Source organism: Saccoglossus kowalevskii, chromosome 3 (assembly GCF_978046115.1).
Source record: "Saccoglossus kowalevskii chromosome 3, keSacKowa6.1, whole genome shotgun sequence".
Lineage (NCBI taxonomy): Eukaryota > Metazoa > Hemichordata > Enteropneusta > Harrimaniidae > Saccoglossus > Saccoglossus kowalevskii.
This window is the reverse complement of record NC_140643.1, coordinates 38,717,141-38,725,853: the sequence shown is the minus strand read 5'-3', so window position 1 is coordinate 38,725,853 and position 8,713 is coordinate 38,717,141.

The window sequence follows — 8,713 nt, the reverse complement described above, 5'->3', positions numbered from 1 at the left end:
GTGAAAAGTGGAAAATACTCAAAAAACGATTTTAAAAAATAGATAACAGGTGCAAACATTCTCTCTTTTGAATGCTTAGCAAGATTTAAGAAGGCTGTACATAAATAATCAAAAAGAAACATGGTGAAAAAAAGAAATGACAGGATCTCCTTGTTATGCACTATATTTAACTTTTAACAAAACGATAATACATTTAAATTTGGAACTGTTACAGCCATTTTAATTATGAGCATTAACAAACTCCTTAGTGAGTGAATTGTTATGCAAATTAGCAATTATCTCAGCTTCTTTTTAGTGCACATCCCAGAACTTTAAAAAAATAGCTCCTAGACGCTTTGACCTTTTTTTTAAATTTTCACAAATGAGTGACAATGTGTTTATCTTCAAAACGCCGTCGAGCATTGTTTTAGGTTGAACAGTGTTACAATAATCGTACAGACAACTAGCCTGGGTGTTAAAACATTGAAGATGTCCAAAAATGTGAAGAGTTTATTTAGTTTTCAACTTATGAACTTGGAATCTGTGCAATGCTGAATCGCCCACTTTATTATAGTAAAAAAGACCAATAATACGTCATATATTACATATCATATTTCTTATTTTCAATAGCATTCGATAAATAGCTCATTTTAACAAAAATAAATTCTTTCCGCTTGTTTTTACCTACAGTGGATTACACATATACTGACATGCATAAGAAAATTCAGTGATATCAGCAAAAACTAAAACCCACTCATAGACAAAAAGATTCGCGCCTACAGCATCAACTGCAAGTTCACAACAACTACAGCATCTATCGACTGAGCAATTGGATTTCCGATGTAGTTTCCTGGGAAAAAAACAGTTACTGTGGCCTACAGCGGCAATCGTCAATATTTAACAAATTAATACTAACATGTAATATTTAACATGCTATATTAATCTGACATGTGTCAGTTGTTTATCGTACTCATTAAGACACATACTCTATTAATCTGACATGTGTCAGTTGCTCATCATACTCATTACGACACATGCTCTATTAATCTGACATGTGTCAGTTGTTCATCGTACTCATTACGACACATACTCTATTAATCTGACATGTGTCAGTTGTTCATCATACTCATTTGCGACACATGCTCTATTAATCTGACATGTGTCAGTTGCTCATCATACTCATTGCGACACATGCTCTATTAATCTGACATGTGTCAGTTGTTCATCGTACTCATTACGACACATGCTCTATTAATCTGACATGTATCAGTTGTTCATCGTACTCATTACAACACATGCTCTATTAATCTGACATGTGTCAGTTGTTCATAATGTTTTTTCCCAGTATCAAATACAACATTTTTAGAACTATTTCTAAAGGAGTTTATGTTTAATTGTTATTTCATTAAAAATAAATCTGATTCGCCAGAACACCCTAATAATTTGGGACAACTCAACGTCTAACTACTTATGATTTATAATTATCATGTGTGTTTGCAAACAAATATTTCGGTGACCATACTCTTGATCGTGATAAAGTGAGCATAGTTTTTAATATTATCTAACTACATCAAGTTGGCGTCATCACTCAATCCCAGCAAGAGGATGTAACGTTCAATGATTGATATATTGATATGAATCGTATTACAAGGAGTATGATTAGAAATAACAGTGACAGACTCAAACATGTACAGAGACAAGTCATGTCTTGTTCTGGTCTTCAGCCCCCAATTTGTACTTTGCAATATAGTGATATAATGATAAAAGAAAGATAATGTGCTTTTTCTAGCGAAAGGGTGGTGGTCATTGTGCGCGATTTTATATACATAGCCTTATATATTAATCGAGCACCACCGACCACAATTTGTCATGTTTGACTTTTTCCATGAAAGCTTCCTTGACCATTATGCAGCACTAACCGTTCCTACTATTATATTAGAAGAAAAAAACGCCCCATTAAAATCAATTTAAACTGATTGTAAAACAGACATGCAAATGTCCTGAAACAACATGCACACACATCATACATATACCGCTGTTCATGATTTTGAATACAAAATTAACTGCAAGAAAAAGCACACTTTAACGTTATGAACAAATTTAGTACATGGCATTTGGATAATCCCTAATTATAATACATTGCGCTGGCTATTATTAAAACGCCTGGTTTTATGGCGATAACAGGGCAGTGTTTGGGGTCAATGCACGAACAAAAATAACTACAAACCAGCCTTTTTCACAATTGTCCCAACTCACTGTTATTTCTCAGTGACCTTTTCACCGTGACTGTATTCACGTTTTCCTGTAAGTATTTTTCTCGTGTTTTTTGTCATCACTGCTCACCGTTTACTCCAGTAATAAAGCAATGCTCAGTGCAGTTAGGGTCAACTAACCAGCGCATTTGACCTTTAGAAACAGCTGACTGAACCACTTTCATCTAATGTACGCCTATTGATATCAACTACAACTAAGGGTATGTTGTTTTTACCGTACACATATCTTTCATTGGTTTGACTAGATTTCCTGTACATAAGTGACCGATTATATAAGAACGGATTATCACTAGTTGCCGTTTTGTGTTAAAATGAAATTGTATTATTCGAACCTATATCTAGGGTATTCCCAATAAAGAAGGCGGATATTTCATCAGGAACATCACCAAGGCTCATTAATTCACAATTGAATTGCCATTGAACCCTCAGACTATCGATCCCGGGCTATCGACATGAAACTTGACATGGCATATTCTTAGTGCGGGAATCGCATGTCGTTCATTGTTGTACTGCAGTTAATATAACTGGGTGCGGTAGTTCTAAGCGTGGCGTAGCAGAACGTTCCTATATTCCCTAACAATTTATAAGGTGTGTCATGGGTGCTTACGATGTCAAAAAAATTTAAAGCGCGGTAGTCGTCGCGCTGCGCATGTGCGACATTTGTGTTGATAAAAATAGATTTACCTACAATCCAATGCGCTCTTCTAATGGAAATCACAATATGAGGTTTTACCCAGGGGCGTCGATCATGGGGGACGGGGGGACACGTCCCCCCACTTTCTGAAGGGCGGGGGACACAATATCAACTGTCCCCTCCACTTTCCTGACTTACCCAAATATCAATAATAGGCTTATATCAAAGCCTACGTTTGTGTAAGGCCTTTGGTTCTGTGTACATATACTGTATTTATAATGATCAAGAATGAAAATCCCCAAGTATGCACCAAATGACTTCATTTTGGTTGCATTTTTCAAAGATTTCTACCTTCTGAGGGGGACACATCCCTCCTCCGGGTTACACACCTATATTCCGACACCCCTATGTTCCGACATTCCTATATTCCGACACCCCTATGTTCCGACATTCCTATATTCCGACACCCCTATGTTCCGACATTCCTATATTCCGACAACCCTATGTTGAGATGATAAATACCCCTCCCCATGGTAGAACAAAGCAACATGTTTTTTCTCTGTTCAGCGCGATCAGTCTAGTTCCAGAATACTGACTGTACAATTAAAATTAAGACAAGGCTGTCAAATTTACATGCCATAAAATAGACAGAAACATGGGAATTTATTTGAAATAAATTTTGGCTGTAGAATCTGAGCCGTTTTGCCCCCGAAAATCAGGGTAAATATGTTAGCTTTAAAAAATTATACACAGCGTCAAATAAAAAGGGGATTTTATAGGATCAACCTTATACAATGATATAATTACGTAATAGCCTGTCACATATTAAATAGGAATAGCTAAGACAAACACCATCATGTTATATATCAAATTAAAGCTATATTGGTGTAGCGTACAAGTATTACGCTGGATATCACATCGTATAATCCATTACTTATTGATATTATGAATTCATTAACTTTATTATACGTTATTCAAAATCATCAAATGGCATTTCCTGGGCAAATCCTGTCTATGATAAAATGAATTAGTCATGACATATTCATGTATTTGAAAATAAGTCTTTTCATGCTTTCTCAATATTTTATTTACTTATTTATTTATTTATTTAGTTATTTATTTAAGAGAACGCTATATTACACTGCCAAGAAATTACATATAGATACAAATGGAATTCAAATAGATGGCGAGACGTTGACTGACCTAAGATTTACATAAGTAAATTAAACATATGTAGCAAAGAAGTTTGGGTAATTTACACAAACGTAAAACACAAAATCGACGACTGCACAATGGAGCGAATAGGCAGTTTCAAATACAAATAGATAAACTTGGAAAGGTGCTACCGGATGTAAACGGCAACCTTGCAATTCCGCGACTGATGAATATCGAAGTACAACTTTCATAAAAAAGGTAAAATAATTCTCCGATAATTACCGATCTAAAACTTCGAAAGTTAGGCAATCGGGGGATTTAAGGTTGGAACCATATCTAACAGACACGGATATTGTCAAATAATTGTCGAAGTATTAGAATGATACAATGGGCAACATTGTTTGATAATTATTTGATAATTATCCGATAACATTATGCAAGATCCCGCCTTCACGGACTTTCGAGCATCATGGCCGGACTACACTACAGTTGGATTTCCAGTATTAACCCACAGGACATCCTGGTTATATCAAGGTAGTAAAAGGTCACGCATGGCTAGTCAGATTAAGTTTGACACAAGTATACTGTGTGTCGGAACATAAGGGTGTCGGAACATAGTGGTGTCGGAACATAGAGATGTCGGAACATAGGGCAGTTCCCCCTTTCTCAGACACCCCCTGTTCGCGCAAGCGCGGACATTGGCCGCTTACGGGGACACAAAAGTTTCCCCCTCACTTTTCAGAATGGATCGACGCCCCTGGTTTTACCTGGGTGCGACTTGCACTAATTACGGCCGATGACTCCTTTGATACCATCCAACCACTAAAAAATACCTAATTAAAGTTCGTAACGTTTCAGTTTGTACTCGTTGATCTGCACAATAGTCAAAGTCGCCATCTTTGTTTATATGAGACCCATATATCTCGCGCATGCGTGGCGCGACGACTACCGCCCTTTAAAAAATTGGGTCACAAGAAACAAGATTCCAAAATGTCATGAAAAATGTTTGAAAATTATTTCTTCATATCACGATTTTTTATAGGTTGAAAAAATGAAATATGATTAGTGAGTGCTATATTCTACAATTGTATGAGATGTATATCAAACAAAGCAATTTTTAGGTACTGCAGCTACTTTTATATATGAAAGGAGTTATGTTTGGTATATTCAATAGAAATATTGTATTCTTTTATTCCTGGGAGTTGAGGTGCAAATCATGTACTAAATGGTTACCGATAACCCCCTATAAAAACACATTGAATTGAATTTATTGCTAAGAATCTTAGAGTCATAATACAATCTTAATTGGCGGTATAATCTGGAATGGGTGATCTACAGGGTCTGTTCTAACCTGTGATGAGGTAAGGTACATCAAATAATCACATTATAGACATGATGATTTGTTTTATTACAATACTGTTTATTTTCATGATTGGCGCTCAAGCCCGATTCAAACAATTTGTCTCGCTTTTAACATGTGGTACATATAGTCATTATGTACATCGCAAAAATAACCATATTTCCAAATATTTCATTTTAATATATTAATATTTAATCATTTTGTGTTGTATTGTATACACCCATTCACAATCCCTCAGCTACATTCACATGGACGGATTTTAAATGGATGTATTAAATATTTCTAAAACATGTAGACCATCGCATTTTTTTTCAAACCCAAAGTAACTCTATCATTAGCCATTGAACCATTTGATAACGCCAATGAGTCTTTGTGAGTTACTGTCAATCATTTCTAGCAGTACTTCATATTTTCTACTCAATTTTTATTGAGCATAATACTGTCGCCTTTGGTTGGCGACAATGGGACACAATAGAACACTATGTTTGCGGCAAAGTCTCGCGGTGTTTCGTTCACGACGAGATATCTGAGGTCATTTGCGTCCAGGGTATATAGTGTATAACAATTACATAATACACGCATTACAATTTGATAATTACAGCCTCTCATTGCATATATATCTACGTGATCTACAAGTTAATAAGAGAAGGTTACCAGAGCATGGAAACATTGGGGTAGTTTAGAGTATATTATTTCTGACATGTCGTTTTCATTGTCTGTCTAGGCGGAACGGAGAGATATAGGTGCAGCCATCAATGACGGAATTCAGAAAGGTTGGTTAAGACCATTGATATGGGAAGAGTTTTCCACTGAAAGTGGCCAGCGAGGCTCATCGGTTTATGGCAGGCGGGCATGATGCTAAAGGTCGCATCGTTTTTAATATTATATAAGCGATGTTTGTAGGAAAGTTTTGTAATTCGTTTATTCGTACTTAATTATCCTTGTACTTGTTATACGTTCTTGTTTGAAAAAGGTGATATTAGTGGAATAAATGTGAATAATGCACGTTGCATTCATAGTCGTCATTGTAGTCGTCAATACTAGTGCTTCATGAATCAGAAAATAAAGTTCCATTGCAACATTTGCCCAATATCACATCACTATTACTGAGAGTACCACAGCACTGAAGTATATCCTATCTAGAGGACTAGCCATTACAAAGCCAATGGAAAACGGTACAAGCACATTCCCGCAAAACAAGTTAGATTATAGTCTTGAACTTACTTAGTTTAATAGTAAATCAACAAAAGTTTTTCCTAGCCCCTGCAGGAGCACAATGCACTATGGGTAATCAACAGTAAAGAATTCTATGCGAGAAATTCTTTTTTGAGCAGCCCTCTGGTATGCCTGATTTGGCAGTACTATGGACACAGTGGACAGATCATCGTTTTAGTCATACATTCCATATAACCTTCGTAGTCAACAGCTTAACGTGTAAGCTTGAAAGTCAGGTGAGTGGCAACCTAAGCAAACAAGACTTCATATAAACTTGAGTTGATAGCATTCAAAAAAAGGCCGAATACACTTTCTGGAAGTTCTAGTCCGATGTGCCATTCAATATTAATGACATTTGTCATGAACCCAAAAAGGACAGATGTTTCTCTGGTTCAGCAAGAAGGGAATTAAGTTGGAAGGCAATGATCAGAAACAATGCAGAAGTAGTTGTACCCTAATAATGACTGTCAAGTCTCCCAAAAGTCTGTCCATCCTTGTGGGACAGCTTTTGGTAATTCTGCTCGCTTCAGCAGAAACTGCAAAATTTGCTGATATGTTATATATCACTTGGATCCCAATGTCGAAATTGTTGGAAAACTTTGATGCAGTATTTATGTAACAGCTATAGCCAACATCATTGACAGCGGCAATCCGAATTTCTCAGTAAGATCATGGATTCCACTAATTCTCTAACTTCTGATAGCAAAGCCCATATTCCTGCTGGATGATTCATCAATTGTGACACAAAACTATGAGCAACTTTTCATGAGTCCAGCGCTGTTCGCTCGGAGGTTATACAGTAATTGGCATCTAAGATGGATTTTCAGCCAAGATTCCAACATCATCTTCAAAACCAAATTTGGGGTCAAGGGCAAACCTTGTTTCAAAGTTTCAATCGATACTCGTATTGATTGGTGGAAGACAAGTATGGCTTCACTATTAATATGACACCTTCGTACATTTGATGTAATTTATTTGAGATCACCTAAGCAAGTTGTTTTGGCAGTATGGTGGAATTTACGTCAGAGTTCTCGACACGTACCGAGACTCGGGCCGAGTTGGCACATGCCGAAACCTGTGCCGAAAAAAATCGATCTCGGTTTCAATAGATTTGCTGCCTGAACGGTCTGCACGAACCAAAATCACGCCCTCGGTGGTGAATTTAAATGAACATATACTGATTCATACTAATGTGACATTGATGAGTAGTGCAGCTAGATATGATCGGATGCTGTAGTAATGAATGACGCATGTTTAAGTGCTAGCAATGCTACATTGGATCAAATAACAAATCGAAGAATGAGGGCGTGATTTCGGCACGAGCGGAATCGGTCACGAGTGGGTCCCGACTAACGTGAACGCAACTGCTGTAACCCTCTACAAATACAAAGGATTACAAATTTCGCCATGTGAAGGTAGCAATTTTAGCAACGTAACAGTTGTCCCTGGAATCTTACATAACTAAGGTTTACTCTTCTGATTATCTTTTGATTTAACATGACCTTGTTAAGTCCATCCACCCATAAGAGATATACATATGTACATTGCGAATAACAGGAAATCGATGTGCATTTGAAATCAACGCTTGTTTGAAAACTTAGTTTTTCTGCATTATACGTGTTTCGATATCCGTATTCGCATATTCTTTGACGTCGATCCTGATAACAGATAAGGGCTAAATCCTGTGTCTGGTAATTTCATATTACAAGTATTTTATGGGTGATGCGATTCATACTTGAATAATAATGGTAAGTCTAATAATAGCCGACTCGTTATAAGATGACATTGACAATAAACATAAACTAAAGGTGGTAGCAAGTATTATTAATGGTTTCATGAAATATTTATACACTTTTTAGTAGATAGAAATAACACCAAATAAAAAATCACAATAGTAATTGGTTTACCCATTCTTATAATACACGTTTATGTATTGTACACTTTAATTTAGATGGCATCATGTGTTTTGTTATAGAGAATGTTCAGGGTTGTTTTGGCCACTCATACAATCGCATTTACAATAGCAGGGAGTAGGTACTTTCTGTAACTTAACACTCACAGCCAATATAAGTCTTCATATAAAATCACGTGAAATGC